Source organism: Oryzias melastigma, linkage group LG5 (assembly GCF_002922805.2).
Source record: "Oryzias melastigma strain HK-1 linkage group LG5, ASM292280v2, whole genome shotgun sequence".
Classification (NCBI taxonomy): Eukaryota; Metazoa; Chordata; class Actinopteri; order Beloniformes; family Adrianichthyidae; genus Oryzias; species Oryzias melastigma.
In genome coordinates, this window is record NC_050516.1 from 32,041,812 (window position 1) to 32,063,205 (window position 21,394).

At 40.5% G+C, this 21,394-nt stretch overlaps 1 protein-coding gene across 2 annotated transcripts in view; it reads left to right on the top strand.

The window, feature by feature from the left end:
* Positions 1-13,380: 13,380 nt before the first annotated feature.
* Positions 13,381-21,394, top strand: part of LOC112144554 (sodium-coupled neutral amino acid transporter 3) — a 56,046-nt gene continuing 48,032 nt past the window's right edge. The window contains exon 1 of one of the 2 annotated variants that reach the window (XM_024269130.2): positions 13,381-13,796. The gene's annotated coding sequence lies outside the window, so the exon portion shown is untranslated. The remainder of the gene's footprint in view (positions 13,797-21,394) is intronic. The other variant, XM_024269131.2, reaches the window with a different exon arrangement.

Sequence of the window (21,394 nt, forward strand, 5' to 3'; positions counted from 1 at the left end):
TGATGATGTGGTCTATTAGAGTCCACTGTCCGTGTCACAGTACGTTGAAGAGTGTAAAGACACATATATAACGGAATATGTACTTCTTCAGCACTGAAAGTTTCTGAAGTTTCTAATGGAATGAATCTGCATTGATCTGACCGTTAAGATAATAAAGGATGGAGAACATTGCTCTGACTGCTGATCATCTATGTGCTCGTCACTTTGAATACTAATCAGTTCATGTAGAGATAGAGGAAGTTTGAAACTAGTCATGCCTTTGAGACAGACTCATAATTTAGATAGTGTTTGAATTGGATTCACTCAGCAAAACTGTGTCTAAATGGATTAAATAAAGATGAAACTATGCATACAAGATATATATAAAAAAAACCAAACAATTTATTAACAATTGGAGTCTGACAATAAAAGTATCTTATGACGTTTAAGATGGTGATTCTGTCCAAAGTCGTATACCGATCCAAGTCAGTTTGGATAATATTTTTGGTAATATGACATGAAAATGGGAAGTGAACACTAAGCTTCCATTAACACCATTCCTATTGGTCTAATGCAGGAGTCGGCAACCTTTAACAGTCAAAGAGCCATTTGGGCTTGTTTTCTACTGATCAAAACCTAGGAGGAGCCGTATCTTTGCCTTTTACCTTTAGTAGAAACTAGCTTGTTACTTAATTACTAGCAGAACTCCAAATTAGCATAAAATCCCCTGTGTAAATTAAATCAAACAAAAATGTTAGCATGTTCCTAAAAAAGAAAGTTAAACTCTTAATTAGCCTAATAACCCCCGTAGATAACAAATTAGCCAAAAATGTTAGCATATATTGCTAAAATATTAGCTAAACTCCAAATTAGCATTAAAAAAACTAATTAGATGCCAAATTAGCCTGAAAAACTAACTTGTTGCTTAATAACTAGCTGATCTCCAAAATAGCCTCAGAAAACTAAATTAGCCAAACATGTTAGCATGTTGCTAAAGTAGAAGCTTGATTCTAAATTATCTCAAAAAAGCTTAAGTAGATAACAAATTAGCTGAAAACATCAGCATTTTGAAAAAAATATTGGCTAAACTCCAAATTAGCATAAAATTCCTCAGCAAGCTGATTAGTGAAAAGCGTTAGCCTGTTGCTAAAATAGAAGCTAAAAACTAAATTAGCCTAAAACCCCCAGTAGACAACAAACAAGCAAAAAAGTTAGCATGTAGCTAAAATAGAACTTTAATTTTTTGGGGAAAATTACCATTATTTTTTATTTTTCTTCATCCAGAGAGCCATCATGGAGAGATAAGAGAGCCACATGTGGTTCTGGAGCCGCAGGTTGCAGACCGCTGGTCTAATGTGTCAGTGACCATCACATTATAGGGTTCATAATAAAATGGACACATTCCAGTGACATTTACCTTATTGTTGTTAGAGTTGTTGTTTTTCCACATCAGAATAATCCTCATAAGAACACACTGAATAGTCACATGACTTAACAAAATTCAAAGACTGCAATGATGGTTGATAAGTTTTTGTTCCATCATGTGTGTCCACAGTGATGGCCATTTTTAAGTATAGTAAAATAAATCTACCATGTCTTAATCCAGGTGGTATTTTCCAATATTGATTATGGATCAATTTGTTTCATTTTGAAAATATTTTTTAACGGTACAAGTTGATCTGATATGATTAATACTTTCCACAGACGGATCAATCCAGTAATGGTTAAACCCCTGCTGGTTACTCCTTGGACTGAAGTTTGTTTTACAAGTTTTTTTTTTTTTTCCCCTAAGTTTTCATTGTGTGTGGGGTCATGGGTGGATGTGTTATGGGGAGGGTGTGTGTGTGTGTGTGTGTGAAGGGTGGGTGGTGCTTTTACTGTGTATGTTTTGTTTTTAAATGTAAAGCGTTGAGTTGCACTAAGCATGAAAGGCGCTTTTATAAATAAAGTTTGATTTGATTTGATTTGATTACAAAAGATGCTGTGACTTACAACAACCACTAGGGGGCAATTTCAATACATATTATTAAACCATCAACAGTGACTTCCTGTTTTCACATTGCAAACTGTTAGGTTTAAATGTAAATTTGATATGTATTCTGGGTTCTGCCACCAGATAGCCTAGCGGTATAAACTTCTGACTCACATTCAGAAGGTCGTGGGTTCAAACCCAGCTCAGGGATAATCCACATTAAATGTTATTTTTTTTACTTTCAAATTTTATTTTTACCTCAAAACTGTTCAATGCAGGTGAAAAAAATATATTTTAGCAGACATATACAGTAATTGACGTTTGAATTTTTTTTAATGCTTTTAATTGGTTCCAAGTCCATAAACGCAGAGGTTTTGCTTAGGAAGGGCCTCCTAAGGCTGGGTATTGATACTGATTTCCAGAATCGATTTGGTTCACCAGAGTCTGGATCCATTCAATTCCAACTTCCTTAAGTTCTTTTGATCCACTCAATTAAATTAAATTTAATTTAATTTTTAATATACACAGTTTACACATTTATACACATTTGTTTAGAAATACATTAATAATCTACTATATGTTTTGAATATATTTATATTAATTTGACCCAGTTCACATACTGTAAAATGTATCTGTGAAGCAATGATATTGTTAATATCATACAGTGTTACATGGATTTTCTAAAGGAGACGTTCTAACAATTGTTCTGCCTCTGGAGGGAGTTTCAGTTTGGCCACTAGGTGGAGCTAGCGGTATAGCAGTACACGTTTTTCAAGAAGAATAAGCAAAGAATGATTAAAAAACGGTGCTTTAGACCACAGATGATTACTTTAAAATAAGTTTCCTTAAAAAAGATTGGAAAATTTGTATATAAAGATGTTCATTTAGTCAGCAATGGGCATTAGCATTAGCCATCCTATGGGAAATCCCATTATACGTTAGCATCAAGCTAGTGGACTTTAGCTTTATGTGCTAAAGTGGTCTCTATTTTAGTGGATCGATTATCGATCTGTTAAGCTTAGATCGGTTTTAAAACTGAAGTCAAATTACATGTCCACATTATGGGATGTTTTGATGTTGCAACTCTTGAATGGAGCAATAGGAAAATCAAAGCAATTTTTATGTTACATTATTTACTTAAAATGTTTTCACCATTACAGAAAGAAAAACAAAACTTCACGCCAGAGACAAAATCTTTATTTTTTTCATTAAAATTATAGTTTTTTTGATTTTGTAGTTCAGGGTTTGGATTTTTTTTAAATTAGAAACATTGAGGTAACATTTATTTCTACAAGTCTAAATCAGGTCTTCATTATCGTTCTTTTACATTGTTTTAGGTTTTTCTCACTAATCCAAAGTACATATAGTTCAAAGTGGTGTTTGTCTTCATCCAAAATGTTTGTGTTTGTTTCTGCAGGGATCAAAACAGAAATACATCTGAGACTAAACTCAGAACAAACACGCTTCAAACCGGGACCCACACTGGCCAAACGCTTGTCTCATGCAGCCAAGTCATTTTAAAACTGCAGGCCAGCTGTCCAAACACGGAAACCTGCATTCGAAACCCAAGGACCAAAAATCTCCACTTTAGAAGTCGTTCACAAAATTTGTTTTCATTTATTTGTCTCTCACAGAAATTATATTTAGACGTCTCCCGAGGTGATTATTATACTCAAGTTACTTTGTGTTTGTTTTCTAGAGATAATCAAATGACAGAATAGTTGGTATTCTTGTGTTCATCAAAAAATAACCTTCATTGACTGTTGTAACAGAATAAACTTGAAAAATCGAAATACAGATCCACCAATATAAGCTGCCTCTGTTTTATTAGGGATGGATATAAGGGAAAGGTGACAGGTGGTTCTCTAATAATTATCTTTTGTGGAGGTTTCCCGGGATTTTTCCTTGACAGCAGAGAATTCCTGATAAAGGGAAACGGAAGAAACACAACATCCTGAACACAATGTGTAGGATTTAAGAGGCTGTTTGAGGCTCTCTTGAAGCCAGGTGAGATCAGATGATGTTTTCACAGAGCTGGGAGTCTCACACCTGCTGTTGAAAGAGTCAGAAGCTGTGGAGAGCAGAGAAGTCGACAGTGGTGTGGAGCATGGAGGCATGTTGAGGCTGCAAGCATGTCAAGAACTGTTCATCTACACATTTCTGAGCTCCAACTCCACACAGAACAAGCAGAAGAAAAAACATACAGCAACCCACATCCAAACTACAACACATTTGAAATGAAAATCTCAGGATTTGACAATCAGAAGAAAAGCGTTTTTGCTAAATTGATCTAAATTAGTCTGGAGTGAAGTGAGAAGCAGGATGCGTGATGGTGGTACAGTGGTCAATGGTCTTGCCTCATAGCGAGTGGGCCTTGATTCAAATCCCTGCTGGGACTTTTCTGAGTGGAGTTTGCATGTTCTCCTTGTGCATGTGGGTTTTCTCTGGCACTCTGGTTTCCTCCTACAGACCACCACCCTGCTTCACTTTGTCTCTAAATCAGGAGTCTCAAACTCAATTGACTTTGGGGCCATTGAAGGCGGAGTCTGGCTGAGGCTGGGCTGTACGGGGTCCATTCATGCCAAAAATGTGTTTTTGTGTCCACTGTCTATGTCTTCTGAACAAGTTTATTGAACTTTTGTTTATGTCTATGTACTAGTAAGCAATATCTTCAGCGTGACCTGTGAAATGACAGGAGCTAACAAAGCTAGCAACTGTGGCTAAGGACTTTTCTGACGACCAGATCCAATGACAACAGCAAGTACAAAGTTTAAAATATACAAAGCTATCATCAAAGAAGCATGGACATGCAGAATGTATGAACTGTCATATTAAGGTGTGGGTTGCAAAATATCCACTTAGGGGCCTCAAAATGGCCCGCGGGCCACCAGTTAGAGACCCCTGCTCTAACTTGTCCCCAGGAGTGATTGTGTAGTGCTGTGGCCGAATGGCCAACACATTCTCACTCCCAACTTGTCACATCTTGACGTTTGGTCAAGGACCTTTGGGTGTCCCCAAATCTCGTTTTTAGATGAACTGGCTATTCCAATTAAATCACAGGTCCCCAACCTCTGGGCCACGAACCGGAATTGGTCCAGTACAGCGACATAAAGCCCACTGGTACCCAAACCCAGTACTGGTACCCAAACCCAGTACTGGTACCCTGACCCTAACCCGACACTGGACCAGATGTGGTACCGAGCACGAACTGGGCCCAGTACTGGATGCAAACCAGTACCTTTCTTCTTCTTCTTCTTTTGTTCTATGTCGGAACTGGAGCTTCGACGTCAACCCCCATGTTGTTACAGATCTTTTGCCAGGCGGAGCGGTCGTTGATCCCCCGCGAGATGTCATCGGCCGTTGGTAGCCCGGTATCACGTAGTAGTGTACGAATGTAGTTCATACGACGACGACCACCAGGTTTGAATGTTCCAGTCGGGTTCCCTATATGGCCTGTCGAACCATGCGGTCGATCCTCGGATCACAGCCACAACAACCCTCATGAGTCACACAATTTGTAATTTGGTACCGGCTGAGGTGTCGCCTGGTCAAACAAGGCCTCCGTCACGCTTGGGCATCTTCTGCGAGCGTGTCCCAAAGTCAGCTACAGGAGGTCGTCGTCGTCATCATCATTACTTTCATAACCAGTACCAGATTACAGTTATTGTACTGGTACTGGGTAAGGGTACCATTTCTGGACGCATCCCATGGACCAATGCGCATCCGTCCTCTAGGGTTGTGGACACTCAAATTTATGAACAGCCAGAATGTGTTGGAATTCAGATTCCAGCTGGATCAGCTGTTCTCCTGTTCTTAGCTGTGGACCACGCCTCTGGCTCATCATCTCGCATCTCAGAATGAGAGTGATTCCAGGTGGATCGTCTGTGTTTCTGTTCTTGGCCATGGATCTTGCCTCTGGCTCGTCTTGGCTGTGGACCTAATCCCCACCTGTCCCCCAGTCCTATTTGGATCAACTGTATTCAAATAGCTGTAGAGTTAGATAAGCTAATTCTTCTTTAATAGTCCTGGTAGATCGCTTGTCCGTCCTGGGAGAGGATCTTTCCTTCACTAAGGCTTCTTCTTTTTTTTTCTAAATCAGGTTTTTTTAGGAGTTTTTCCATACCAGGAAGAAGGGTCTAAGGGCAGCGATAACCAGTTTTTCCGAGTCTGTTTAGTTTAGCAATCAGCTAGTGTTTATATTTTATGACCGACTTTCTGTTTTTGTAAAATTACCGGCATGAAGCCCAATGAGGCAATTTTTTTGTGATATTGGACAATATAAATAAAATTGAATTGAAATGGCAAGCTGTCTGTACCACATCTTTGCCCAATGATAGTTGGGATAGGCTCCAGCAACCCGGTGAATCTGAAAGGGATAAAGCAAATTCAGAAATGGATGGACGAAGTCATAAACTCCCAGACTGCTAGGCTTTGGTGTGTTCAGGACAGAGATCCCCAAAAGCAGCAGAAAGGGCTGGTTAGCAGGTTGTTAGTTGCGGCTCCTGTGGGTTACCGGTACTGAAAGCAGGAAGTAAGACGTGGTTTTCTGAATTAGAAATCTAGGCTTGAGTCATGGAGGTTACTGTCTGCCTGCAGTCAAGCCTTAAAGACCTCCTCACAGAGACAAAAGGGAGGGAGAGAGTGCAGAACCGTAACAATATTATCCTTGCAGCTTCCGCCCTTTCGCACACTGACCTTCTTCTGGGTTTGGGCCTCAAAGTTTCAGCTGGAGAGTCTCTTTGGGAAATTCCTCCTGCGGAGGCAAATAATGTCACTGCAAAGTTAGAGCATGTGCACCTGTGAGTGCACGTGAGTGTGCACGTGCACACTTGAAAAACAGGCTCTTTGATGGCAGATGGGCAGGTGGCCAAGTCTGTGTTTGTATGTATAGGAGAGGGGACACTGTGAACTTTCTCAGATGATAGAAGTCTGGACAGAATAACAAACAATGTAAATCCTCTGGTATGACAGATGTCTCCTCTCGATAAATGCTTCTGCAGCTCTTTGTAGTTCCTGTTGTTATGCAGGCACCATTTATAGCCTCTGGGATTTTGACATTTTAACTTTAATTTGCTGGTGTTAAAAATGTTATCTCAGAAAAATGTTTTTGTTTCATGTTTCAGCGCTTTGGTCACAATGTGAAAAGTAACCCTCGAATTTCTCTCTTTTCCCGATCAAACACTTTCTCTGATACTCGTGTAAAATAAGAGCAGTTGTAGTTTTTTAGAGCATTCAGAAGATTTCTTAAAAATCAGCCAGTACATCCTGAAGTTATTCATTTGTCTTTCACTAACAGACCACAATACTTTCATTGTTCTCCTCAACAGTTGGAAGCAATGCCTCCTTAAGTCAACTCCTTTATGGAAGAAGCTTCTACCTTCAAGATTAGACAGACAAGCAGGCGGACGTACGGATAGATGGAGGGACGTACGAATTGGTAGAAGGAACGGTCGGATTAAGGAACGGACAAATGGAAGATGGAGGGGCAGACAGACCAACACATTCTCACTCCCAACTTGTTATATAGCTCTATTGTGGTTGTATGGTTTGGGCTTCTTTCCTTGTCCCCAATCCATGTTTTTTTGACGTGCTGTCTGATCCCATTAAATCAGGGATCCCCAATCCCTGGGTCACAGACCGGCACCAGTCTGAGGGCCGCTTGGTTATGGGCCACAGACGTAAAAAATGCAAACTGGTGTGCGGCCCTGGGGTTTGAGGACCCCTGATTTGATGGGAACAGGCAGCACGTCAAAAAACAACTAGTTGGGGACACCCAAAATGTCAAAAAGTGGCGCAGAAGAGAACCGAACTATACATTCATATATGAAGAGCTGGGAGTGAGAATGCATTGGACGAATAGATTTATGGATGGGAGGCTGAACGTACGGAGAGAGGAACAAATGGACACACAGAAGATGGATGAACAGACAGATGGATGGAGGGACAGACAAGTGGTGAGGCAGACATACAGATGGACATAGAGATGGATGAAGGGATGCACAGAGAAAGGGCTAACACATTCTCACTCCTAAGTCACCACATTTAGTCATTTGGCTAAGGCCCTGTCACTTTTTGACGTTTTGAGTGTCCCCCACCTTGACGTTTTTTGACGTACTGGGTTGGAAAGGGAAGGAGATGAACAGAGGAATCATTCTTTATTATTTATTATATCTAGTTCTCTTTCCTTCTGTTTGCTGCAGTGTGATTCACATGGTGTTCCTCTTTCCCACTCCGGGGGAGCAGGAGAGATTTTAGATTCCTTTTGGATCGTCGGTAGTCCTGCTCTTGGCCGTGGACCCCACCTCTGGCTCGTCATCTCTCATCTCAAAGTGGGAATGATTCCTGGTGCATCGTCTGTATTCCTGTTCTTGGCCGTGGACCTTGCCTCTGGCTTGTCTTGGCCGTAGACCATGCATCTGGCTCATCTTGGCCGTAGACCACGCCTCTGGCTCATCTTGGTCGAAGACCATGCCTGTGGCTTGTCTTGGCCGTGGACCACGTCTCTGGCTTTCTTGGCCGTAGACCACACTTCTGGCTCGTCTTGGCCGTGGACCACGCCTCTGGGATGTCGTGGCTGTGGACCTCACCTCCGGCTCATCTTGGCCATTGACCATGCCTCTGGCTAGTCTTGGCTGTGGACCTTGTCTCTGGCTTGTCTTGGCCGTGGACCTTGCCTCTGGCTCGTCTTGGCCGTGGACCACGCCTCTGGCTTATCTTGACTGTGGACCTTGCCTCTGGCTCATCTTGGCCATGGACCACGACTCTGGCTTGTCTTGGCTGTGGACCACGCCTCTGGCTTGTCTTGGCCGTGGACTACACCTCTGGCTTGTCTTGGCCGTGGACCACGCCTTGGGCTCATCATCTCACATCTCAGAGTGGGAGTGATTCCTGGTGGATCGTCTGTGCTCCTGTTCAAAACCATGGACCTTGCCTCTGGCTCGTCTTGGTCGTTGACCTCGCCTCTGGCTCATGATGGCCGTGGACCTGGCCTCTGGCTCGTCTTGGCTCTGGAACTCGCCCACACTTGTTCACAAGTCCTATTTGGCTGAACTCTATTCACAAACATAGTTGTAGCGTTAGTTAAGCTAATTCTTCTTTAATAGTTCTGGTAAATTGCCTGTACGTCCTGAGAGAGGATCTCTCCTTCATGTGGACATCTTAATGTTTCTTCTTTTTTCCTGAATCAGATTTTTATGAGTTTTTCCTTACAGGGAAGGAGGGTCTAAGGGTAGGGATATATTTTGTTTGATTATTTAAGTTTAGTAATCAGATATTGTTTATATTTATGACTGACCATCTGCTTCTGTAGAATTACTGGCATGAAGTCCAATGTGGTCATTTTTTGTGATATTGGACTATATAAATAGAATTTAATTGAATGAAGGGACAACTGGACAGACGTAGGAAGGAACATCAGGATGGATGGGAGGACAGATGAATGGATAGAGTGAACATGATCGTTTCCACCTCTTTCTGCCAACAAGCCTTTCCAGCTGTTTGTTCATTCTTGTTATCTTTTTGGAGATTGTTTTTACTTTTTAAAGTCTTCACAGAGTAAATGATTGTTCTATTTTTGGTCTGAATCTTTGGTTTTAATGTAATTACAGTGTGTAAGACAACGACCAAGTCCAACCAGTTGTTTTTATCACCTAGAAACTGACTCAAGCCTCCGCGCCCTCGAGCTTGTGTCACGTCTGGTCATTGTTGTCCAAAACACAACCACTACAAACCGTGTATGAATAATCCTGTCCTTTTATCCTGAAGGCAGTACAGTATCGAGTCTGTACTAGAATGCCTTCAGTCCATGAAGAGGCCTCTCACCAAGAGAAGCTCTCAGGTAATTGCATAACCGCATCATTTCCACAGCATCACTACTCATGAGTCATTGAGCCACATCACAGTGGTGCTCACACGATGGCTGCCGTCTATTCCCACATGATGAATGCACCAGTAGGTTGACCTTAATTAACTTTGACTGCAGCATCTTCCAACAGCGCTCAGCAAAACCAGCAGAAAGGGTTTACTGGTCTGTGATGAGTCGCTCTGCTAATTGCACATGTGTGGGGATGGCACAGAGGGGCTCGGGGGGGGTACAGGAGAGATACATCTGACTGCCATTACTATTGGAATCATTTTGTTCATATTCACCTTGTGTGAGTACAAAACTGCCTTCAAACGTCTCCCTTTAATGGTGGATTTACTCCCATTAATTGTTCTCTTTGTTACACTTTTGCCTGATTTCTGTGAAGTCACAAAGCTCCATTGTTTTCAGGAATTTGTTGAAAGCTGTTTGGAGGGATGTTCTACTCTGTGAATGAATGCAAAGTTAAAACACGGCATGTAGGAGAACTGTTACTGGCTGCTGCTTTTTAACAACAACTACAAATGTCATAAATCGTTGAAAAATTAGAAAACAAACCAGTTGATACACTGATTTATGAAACACAAAGTTAGTGTTTTACAGTACAGCTGTCATTGAATACATAAAAATATTTAAAAAAAAAACAAGGACAAAAACCCCCATTTTAAAGAGCTGCATGAAATACCTGCTTTAATAGCAGAAATCCTTCATTTTTTCACTGACTTCAGTTAATCGGACACAGTTGTGGCTTATAGAGGATTCTCAGAAAATCCTAATTATACGGATTCCTCCAGGATTGTTTTTATGAGATCAAAGTGAATTTTAAAAGAGTTTAGAAGCTACTATTCATAAACTTGTCCACCAAAATAATAATAAATCATTAAAAAACAACACAACATGCACTGAATAACAGAGTTTGTAGTTTTTTTTAATGATGTGAAACATTCAGTTAAAACTTTCTGGATCAGGACCTTCAGCTTTTATCTTTGGCTGTTTTGTAAAGTGTGGCATTTGAAAAAATACATAAATAAAACAAAAGTCTGCTCATATCATGTTCAGTCTGGAGTTCATCTTGTCTATTTGAGCTGTTAGTTCTATTATTTAGTTCCTCTGTTGCAAAGGTTTATGAATGTCATTAGTATTTTCCATAACCAAGTCTTCATGTCTGGTTTTTATGGTTCCCTCATGATGAGTTTTGGCAGAGGTCACCAGTGAGTCTTCTACAGAGGATTCTGCTTTAAAGGAGCCACATCATGAAAAATCCACTTTCTGGGCTTTTAAATATATTCTACTGTTCATTCTTCACTATAAAGAACCCCAAAGCCGTATTTTGATCTGTTCACGCATTTCTGAGTAATCCTCTAAAAACCTGCTCTCAACAGCAGCCCCTCCCATACCCACGAAAATGAGCGAGTCCTCACGTGCTGATGTCACAAGGTGAGAGCCGCCCCTTTTCTCCGCAAAGCTAGCGGTGATCAGCTAACTTGAAGAGCCCCACACCCCCGACTCGCGACGTGCACGTGCAAACGCCGGCTGTCTGTGTTGTGATCCAGTTTAGCGATGGACAAGAAACCATTATTTGATTTAGCGTTCAAATTTCCTGCGGTGGCATCAAACAAAGAATATTCTGGAGAGGAATCTGCACGACATGTTGGAATGGATCCTGAACGTGTCCGAGAATGGAGCAAGCAGACGGGGATACTGGGAAGATGGCAGAAGAAAGGGAGCAGACTATTTCCTGGTGGAGAAAGGAAGAAGACTATTTCCTGGTGGAAAAAGGGAGCAGACTATTTTCTGGTGGTGAAATGGAGCAGATTATTACCTGGTGGGGAAACAGGAAAGACTATTTCATGCTGAATAAAGGGCACAGACTATTTCCTAGTGGAGAAAGGGAGAAGACTATTTCCTGGAAGAAAAGTGGCAAAGACTATTTCCTGGCAGTTGATGGGAGCAGACTATTTCATGCTGGGGAAAGGGAGCCGACTATTTCCTGGTAGATAAAAGGAACAGATTATTTCCTGATGGAGAGAGGAAGACGACTACAGTATTTCCTGGTGGATAACACTAGCGACAGATTAGAACTGGTTTGAGCATGGATTACTGAGCACAGACGTAAAGGTGCACGTGTCTCCAGGAAAATGATCCACATTGAAGCAAAAGGGATTTTTTAAACAGAGACTAATGATGCTTCAAAAAAGGGGAAAAAAACACTCATAGCCAGTGAACAATGTTCTCATCATCTCTAATAATCCTGAAATCTTCATCTGGTGTTGTCTGTATTTTCTGACCAAATTCTGCAAAATGAACCCGTTAGCCATCTCCATTCAGTCTGTGCCAAATTGTGGAGATAAACTTCTGTGCTACACAGTAGGTACATTAATATTCTTAATGTATATATATATATATATATATATATTTGTGGGTAACATGCCAACGAGGCCAGCTCTCGGATGATGTCATGAGATGGGCGGTACCCTCAAGGATCGAAAGGCGGAGCCTCAGAGATTGAGTCATTTTACTTCTGTGTACTTAATAAAAATAATGAATGTTTCATAAACAATTCTGTTTTTTAGTGTTCCAAAGCTAACATATATATATATATATATATATATATATATATATATATATATACATATATATGGATATAGTTAATGCCTTAAGAAAAGCATGGTAGAGCCCCATTAAAGCTGCAGGACAGGTGAGGCAGTGGAATGAGTCCTAAAGTTCACGATTGATCATCTAACATGAAAACAGAAACATCAAAAGGACAAATGTCTACTTAGTAACATATAATGGTTTCAATGTGTCATATGCAAATAAGCTATTATGTCTATTTGGGATTAAGAGTAACGATGACCTTATTGGCAACTGAGTATGTGTGCATTTTCCAACCAATTTTATGACTAATTGTTTAATATAACTCTCTATATGGGTGTCTATTTCTGTCTTATTTGTACTTTGATTGGTTGCTTGAAATAAACAATTTCCAAATGCAAATTCTTCATGCAGTTGGTGGCTTTACTTCTTCAGTGACCTGTAGCATCTTGTAGCATCTCAGTCTCTGCACAGGGAAGCCAAACCTGCTGGATCCGCCTGGAAGCAGAGCTGGGAGTCTGAATGATGAATTAAGTCTGACAGGACATGAATCTGTGCTGCAAAATCAGATGCAGCTCTGAATCCTAAAAAAATCCTCACCCTTTATTAATATTCAGCATCCTGAAAATAAACCTGGAAGAAGCTTCTGCCGTTCAACCAAACAAGGCGCGATCATCCTCATCAATGAAGGAGGGGAGAAAATCAAAATAAGAGAGAGACATCCCTGGAGCAGCGTGACATCCAAACGCGCTATGACCTAGAAATGGCGCGCGCGCTGCATGCCCGTCGTGCGTGCGTAAGCAGCGGCACATGGCCTTGCCTGCTGTTTACGTCGCCGATTGCGTGTCAGGAGAGGACACTCCAATTGGATCGTGTTTAATAAGTGGTTTCATTTTTTTTGCAAGCAATTAAAGGGGACGCGGGTGCACAGATTAAATAAATGCGCGGTTCGCGCGGGAGTCCTTGATCAGCGCGCGCCTGAATCAAAACCGCAACAAAAAGCACATTCAATTAAAACGCATTTTTTGTTCTTATTTGTTAAAATAAATACAAAAAAGGGTGTATATATGTTTTTTTTCATCCATCCAGTGCTGGGCATCGGTACAAATGCGCGTGCCAATCTCGCGCCCCATGCGCGTTCTGGCTTGAAGAGAGAGAACACTTAGTTCGTTTGAGTCCGGCTGTGCGTACAGGAGGCGGAACCGAACACTTCACATCCCACTTTTGAGAGGATTACTAGGACAATCCGGTGGGAGACACACATGACAGTGAGACAGGCGGGAGGAAAGGCGGTGAGACGAGCAGCGGGACAGACAGAGGAAGAGGAGGCAGCGCAGACCGGCGTCGAGACGTTTGGAGTTGCTCCCTGGAGAGACTGGCACCTCGCGGGTAAGGCGCGGGGACGCTCGTGATGCTGAACTTGTTGGCACGCGGCCGTCTCTGATGACACTAACTGTCCGTGCAAAGTTAAACTTCAGTCAGGATGGAGGATGAGGATGAAGATGATGATGCAAAGATGGTGTCCTTGATCTTTCAGTAGATTTAAGGCCCTCTTTAGACTACAGAATCTCTTGATTCCTTTAGATTTATCTGACAATCTGCAGGATTAATTGGTTCAAAAATATATGATGACCACCAGGCTCTTTGTCTGGATCAGCTGCTGAGAACTTCATTTAACATGCTATAAACTCCCCTCTGATCATTATTTTCTCCACATCACAGGATGTGATGCACTTTAATGAGTGACAAGCTCTGATTTTACAGCTTTCTCTATTGAAACGGCTGTGACATGTTGAGAGGAAACCACAGCTGGCTCCCACCGCCTCACAGTGTGGTGACAGGTGCCATCTATACCTAGGGGGAAAATTCACACGTTCAGTTCACTGAGTTTCTTTAAAAAAAAGGGGTTATCATATCTAAATTTGTTAAAGTCTTTTAAATCCACATTGTTTCCACTCATTAGAATGTATTAGATGTATTAGATGCTTTAGATCAGGTGTCTCAAACTGGCGTTAGTTAATTATTAGTCCTTTATTTTGAACAATAAATAGAAAATGATAAAAAAAAACAAAAGAAAAATGTTATATAAATTATGAATGAAAATAAATGACCTCAATACACATAGGTTTATTTTTTTTAATCTACCCCCTTACAATATATCTTAAATATGTGCAGTATAATCTATATCAAAGTCGCTACATCACAGTTGCTAGCACCGTTAGCTCCCGTCGTTTCACAGAAGATATTGATTAGTAGTTCATAGACATGAACAGATGTTCATTAAACTTGTTCAGTAGACATAGACAATGGACCAAAGATACCAGGGGTCTGAAACTGGCGGGCCGCGGGCCATTTGTGGCGCCCACGTCGATATTTTGTGGCCTCTGCCCTTCTGGTTGTCAGAAAAGTCCTTAGCAAAAGTTGCTAGCGTCATTAGCTCATGTCGTTTCACAGAAAATATTGCTTAGTAGTTCATAGACATGAACAAATGTTCAATAAACTTGTTCAGTAGATATAGACAATGGACCAAAGACATAGATCAGGGGTCTCAAACTTGCGGCCCGCGGGCCATTTGTGGCCCTCGAGTTGATATTTTCTGGCCCCCGCCTTAATATGAAAGTTCTATGTCTACTAATCGATATCTTCTGCATGTCCACACTTCTTTGATGAAAGCTTTTGTATTTGCTTTGTGATGTTTCAGTCAAAAATGTTGCATTTTCTATTGTCGCTGGATCTGGTCGTCAGAAAAGTCCTTAGCAACAGTTGCTAGCGTCGTTAGCTTCTGTCGTTTCACAGAAGAAATTGTTTAGTAATTCATAGACATGAACAAATGTTCAATAAACTTGTTCAGTAGATATAGACAATGGACCAAAGATATAGACCAGGGGTCTGAAACTGGCGGCCCGTGGGCCATTTGCGGCCCCCGAGTCGATTTTTTTGTGGCCCCTGTCTTCAAAGGTCGTCAGAAAAGTCCTTAGCAACAGTTGCTAGCGTCGTTAGCTCATGTCATTTCACAGAAGATATTGCTTAGCAGTAAATAGACATGAACAAATGTTCAATAAACTTCTTCAGTAGACATAAACAATGGACCAAAGATACAGACAGTGGACTAGAAAGACATAATTTTGGCACAAATGGAACCCCATACAGCCAGACTCTGCCTTCAGTGGCCCCGAAGTAAATGGAGTTTGAGACTCCTGCTTTAGATGAATTAAAATAATTTGATGAAGTCTGCAGACTTTGCAGACTGCAGGTGAAACTGCTGCACTATAAAGTGCGGTTCTGACCTGCTTGCACTCACTGACTCGATCTCCCGGTCAACCTCAGGGGCTGAATGTTGTGTAAAAGGACGCATGCAGCCTGGAGTGGCTAATCTTTTGATCTGGTGTGTTAATAAAACCTCTGGTCTGCCGTTTTCTGATTGTTTTCTGGCGCGTGTAAGAAAGCTTGTGTGTGATCATGCATTTCGATACTTTGCACAAATAGCATTCATTAACAACCATGCATGATTGTAATGTTTGCAATAATAAAATCCAAAACTTTCCTCACTCTTGTCCCATTTAGAAGTTTGTGAAAACGTTGAGTCCTTCTTCTGTCCTTTCTTGAAGAGAACAAATATGGACTTGCAGAGACATTTGTCCTCAAGGACTTCTTTAAATCCTGCAGGAATTTTCATTTGGTGCTCCTAAATGAAAGGAAAACATGAAGGGATTTGTCAGAATTAGGTTGTGTCTGAAAGATGCTGGCAATCTGTTTGTTTCATTACAGCAGGACAGGACTTGAGCCACTGTCTAGTCTTCAGGTTTACGTGGATTTTATATTTATCTTTGCAAAAAAACAAAAGGTAGAGCTTCCTGGCGTAGTTGGAATAGAGATTTTTGCATGTTAGCCCTCGGTCAGTTTCATTTGTGCTCCCTACGATCAGACAGATGGAAACAGCATGTAGGTCATGTCTTGTGATGCATTTTGAATGTTCCTGGTGGGAACCAATGGAGCGATAGTCTTAAAATTGAACACCTTAACACTTCTTTTATAGTCTCCATTCAATGCTTTCATTAAAATACATGTGAAGCATCACATTCACTCTTTTTTTAATTACCACAGATTAATTTAAAACTCAGAATCTGAAGACATGCTTAAGGATGTCACAGATCGGTTTCAGATTTAATAAGTTCACATTATTTCAGTGTCAGTCTGCCGGATCAGAGTGGAAAAAAATATCCTCTAATCCTCATGTGTCAGTCAAGGCCCGGGGGCCGGATCCGGCCCTCCAGATCATTTTATTTTATTGTTATTAATGACCCGATGTTGACTTCTGCGTATTTCTTACTTCTATTATTTTGACAAAATATATTTTTATGGAGAGTAAAATATTGAAAGTTATTTAAGGTGTAAGTTGATTTATTCTGGAATAATATTCCTGCTGTTTTATTATTCATAATAATGTAAAAAAGTTACAGTTTAGAAATTTTAAAATTGTCATTCTGCTAGTTTTTTGGGCTATTTTGGAGTAATATTTCAGCTGCATGCTAGCTGTTTTTTCTAACCTATGCTTTTTTAGGCTAATTTTGCATTTAGTTAAAATTTTAGCTGGCTTTTAGCTTAAGTGTTTTAAGATATCAGCTTTAGTGTTTTCAGCTATCAGCTTTAGCATTTTCAGCTATCACCTTCAGCGTTTTCAGCTATTGGCTTTAGTTTAGCTATCGACTTTAGCGTTTCTAGCAATCAACTTTAGTGTTTTCAGCTATTAACTTCAGCGTTTTCAGCTATCAACTTCACCGTTTTCAGCTATCAACTTCACCGTTTTCAGCTATCAACTTCACCGTTTTCAGCTATCAACCTAGGCGTTTCTAGCTATCAGCTTTAGAGTCCTCAGCTATCAGCTGTAGTGTTTTCAGCTATACCTTCACTGTTTTAAGCTATCAACTTCAGCGTTTTCAGCTATAACTTCACTGCTATCAGCTTTAGAGTCCTCAGCTATCAGCTGTAGTGTTTTCAGCTGTTAGCTTAACCGTTTTCAGCTATCAACTTCAGCGTTTTCGGCTATCAGCTTTAGCGTTTCCAGCTATCAACTTCAGCATTTCTAGCTATCAGCTTCAGAGTCTTCAGCTATCACCTTTAGTGTTTTCAGCTATAACTTTACTGTTTTAAGCTATCAACTTCAGCGTTTTCAGCTATCAACTTAAGTGTTTTCAGCTATACCTTCACTGTTTTAAGCTATCAACTTCAGCGTTTTCAGCTATAACTTCACTATTTTAAGCTATCAACTTCAGTGTTTTCAGCTATCAACTTCAGTGTTTTCAGCTATCAACCTAAGCGTTTTTAGCTATCAATTTCAGCGTTTTCAGCTATCAACTTCAGGGTTTTCAGCTATCAACCTAAGCGTTTTTAGCTATCAATTTCAGTGTTTTCAGCTGTCAGCTTTAGCGGTTTCAGCTATCAACCTTAGCGTTTTCAGCTATTAACTTCAGCCTTTTTAGCTATCAATTTCAGCATCTCCATCAATCAGCACTAGCATCTTCAGTGGCCAAGTTCAGCTTACAGCATTCACACTAGCATTAATTGTAGGTAATGCTAAATAAACTAGTTTATAATTATGTTAAAAAGTTACCGTTTTAAAGTTTTAAAAATGTAGTTTTAGTGTTCAATAAATGTTTATCCTGTTTGGCCCCCGACCTAAGGTGTGTTTTGTATTCTGGCCCCTTGTGCGATTGAGTTTGACACCCTGCTCTCACTGCTGAACTGTTCGGGGCTTAGAAGCAGGTTTCTTGTGACTTTGTTGTGAGAAGATTATTTGAAAAGAATTGAGGCCTGCAGTGAAATTGCAAAATTGTGTAACATACAGGGAATAAAAGTACAGGGGAAAGCAGTCATTTATTTCAAAGTTCACTTCCAAAGGACTAAAATTTGCTTTGTCGGATCTTAGCATCCGTCAAACTGAAGAAACTCCAAAGTTGAAAAAAAAAACTTCAAAAAGAGCAATTTTCATTCATGGTTGGCCTTTGTTCTCTTTGTTCTATGAAGACTTTGTTACATTGATCTACTTAAACTGGAGGCCTGCTTGGCTCAGAGGTTCTCTGTCAGGTTGGGATTTGCCGTGCGGCGGCGCCGAGGCATGTGACGGCGTCCGCACCACAATGTCCACGGCGGTGACCACACACTGCGTGAGTTGTACCTCCAGCTGAATGAATGCGACCGTCCTCCTGATGCACGTTCTTCCCTCACTTCCATCCCCACGTGATGAGGAGGAGAACAGGAGAGTGAGGAGCAGCAGGAGCTCACAGAAGAGCGTGGTACTTTGTTTGGGGTCACATGATGGGGGGGGGCTGGCACTGAACGACATGCTGATGAGGATTGATTGTTTGGATGAAAATCTGTTTTTTAATGTTTTATTCTCAATATTGTCCATGTAAGAAAGACCCTATAAATACAAACTAAACTAAACTGTTTAAACATCGTAAAAGACGTAAAAACCAAATCTAACTTTATTTGAAGAACACTTTTCGACTCATGGACATGGTACGGTCTAAAGTCAGCTGCACTTCCTGAAGGAACGTGGATTTCATAAACTAAAGAGTCAAAATGTTACTGTTCTATATAAATCTGGGCACTCAGTCTAACGTCATAGGGTTAAATAAAGAAAATAACACGTAAATCAAGGCTACATTGATAAACGTGTGTAATTAAAGGGTCCATACCATGAAAAAAAATAACTTTTTGAGCTTTTAAGTGTTTTCTATTGTTCATTATTCACTATAAAAAAACTCCAAAGTGGCATTTCTGAGTAATCCTCTAAAAACCTGCTCTCTCAGTATCAGCCCCCCCCATACCCACGAAAACGAGCGTGTCCTCACATGCTGACATCACAAGTTGAGAAACGCCCCCTCCAGGAAGAATCTGCTCCACCAGGCTAACACAAACACTTTCTCCATGAAGCTAGCGGTGATTCGATGTGATGTAGCGTTCAAACTTTGTAAAGAAACGTTTGGTGAGGAATCTGCACGACATCTTGGGATGGATCCTGAGCAGACTATTTCCTGGTGGAGAAAGGGAGCAGTCTACTTCCTGGTGGAGAAAGGGAGCAGACTATATCCTGATGGATAAAGGGAGCAGTCTACTTCCTGGTGGAGAAATGGAGTAGACTATTAACTGATGGAGAAAGGGAACAGACTATTTCCTGGTTGTGAAATGGAGTAGACTATTACCTGATGGATAAAGGAAGCAGACCATTTCATGGTGGAAAGAGTGAGCGACAAATTGTGAGATCTGTTTTTAACATGGATTATTGAGCAAAGGCAGAAAGATACTCATCAAAAAGATTTTTGATACAGAGATTAATGATGCTTCAAAGAAAACAGAAACGTTCACAGCCAGTGCGAATCAGAACAATGTTCTCATCATTTTAATAGATCCTGAAATCTTCATCTGGTGTTGTCTGCAATTTTTTTACAGAATTTCATCACAAAATGAACCCATTAGCCATCAGAATTCTGTCTGTGCCAATTTTTGGGAATAAACGCCTGGGATACACAGTATATACATCAAAAATGTTTTTTAAATTAGTTGATGTACCACATCTGGTACCGGTTCGAGTCCAGTATCGTGTCTAGTACCGCATCTGATGCCAGGTTAGGGTACCAGTACGCTTGCGTCACAGTACTGGACCGGTTCCAGTTCGCGGCCCGGAAGTTTGCGATCTATGATTTTGGGGACAGCCAGCACATCAAAAAACAACACGTTGGGGACACTCAAAACATCAAAAAGTAACGTGGAGGGGTCCTTAGCCAAACGTCAATACGTGACGACTTGGGAGTGAGAATGTGTGTGTTTGAGTCGGTGATTTGGACTGGGACTGAAAAGCACTTTGAGCCTTAATAAAACAGAAAACCGCTACACATTCATACACATTTACTATTTTAGTATTATCTAGCAGATCATTGCGCACACATAATGTCTCTGAGATGTTTTATCTTTGACTCTTTCATTTTCTTTGGTTTGATTCCTCAATGTTTTAAACAAGACATTTTCTTATGTTTTAGTTTATGTTTTAGCCTTTAAAAATATTTTTACTGGATTTTACATCCAGTTCTAGTCTCATGTTTTCTCTATTTTATTGGCAACTCCATCTTAAACTAGTCTTATGGAAGAAATATGGTAGAATAAACCGTATAATGCAGGTGTATTACAGGTTTAGGACCCAGTCATTGAAAACCTGTCAACTTTAGTCATTTTTATAAATAATTATTTACTGCAGAGAGACTATAGACACAATTAGGATTAGAATACAAGATCAGAAAGCAAAGAATACCTAGTTCTTTACATATTTGTCAAATAGTTCCTCTTCACAAGTTTAAGTTGAGTTTTCTCAGACTGGCGGTTTGCACTAAGATCCCAATCTCACCTCTTTTCGTGCGTCTGAAATCTGATTTCACTTGGAGAACAGCTTTATCATGGGAGCATCGAGGACTCATCCCTCTACTTTCTAATCGTTGAATAAAAAATGATCTGTTGAGTCAGTTGCTAAGCTGTGATCACATTAGTCAGCACTTTGCTTTTACAAAACAGACAATTCAATCTATTTCCGCAGAAGCTGTCAAACATTTGAAGATGCTCATCAAACGTTTCTCTCCTTATTCACATCAGAAATGCATTAAATAGTTTCTGCTTAAATATCTGCCTGAGTTTGATGTTACTCAACACTGTCACTACTGAGTCCTGGATTATGCACATGAGCATATTTTTGACCTAATCTCACATAATCTGTGTTGGATTTGTAGTTTTGGAATGCTCGCATAAAAAAAATAATATTCATGTTCTAAGGGTTAAGTTATGTTAACATTTCCTCTCATCCTGAATCTGAGGGCTTTGAATTTTTATGCAAACTCTTCTGGGTGGTCCTATTATCATAACTACACCTGACTGACTGAATGATGTAACACAAACATAATCATTTCCTCTGTTGTATTACTCAGAATATTCTCAGAAAC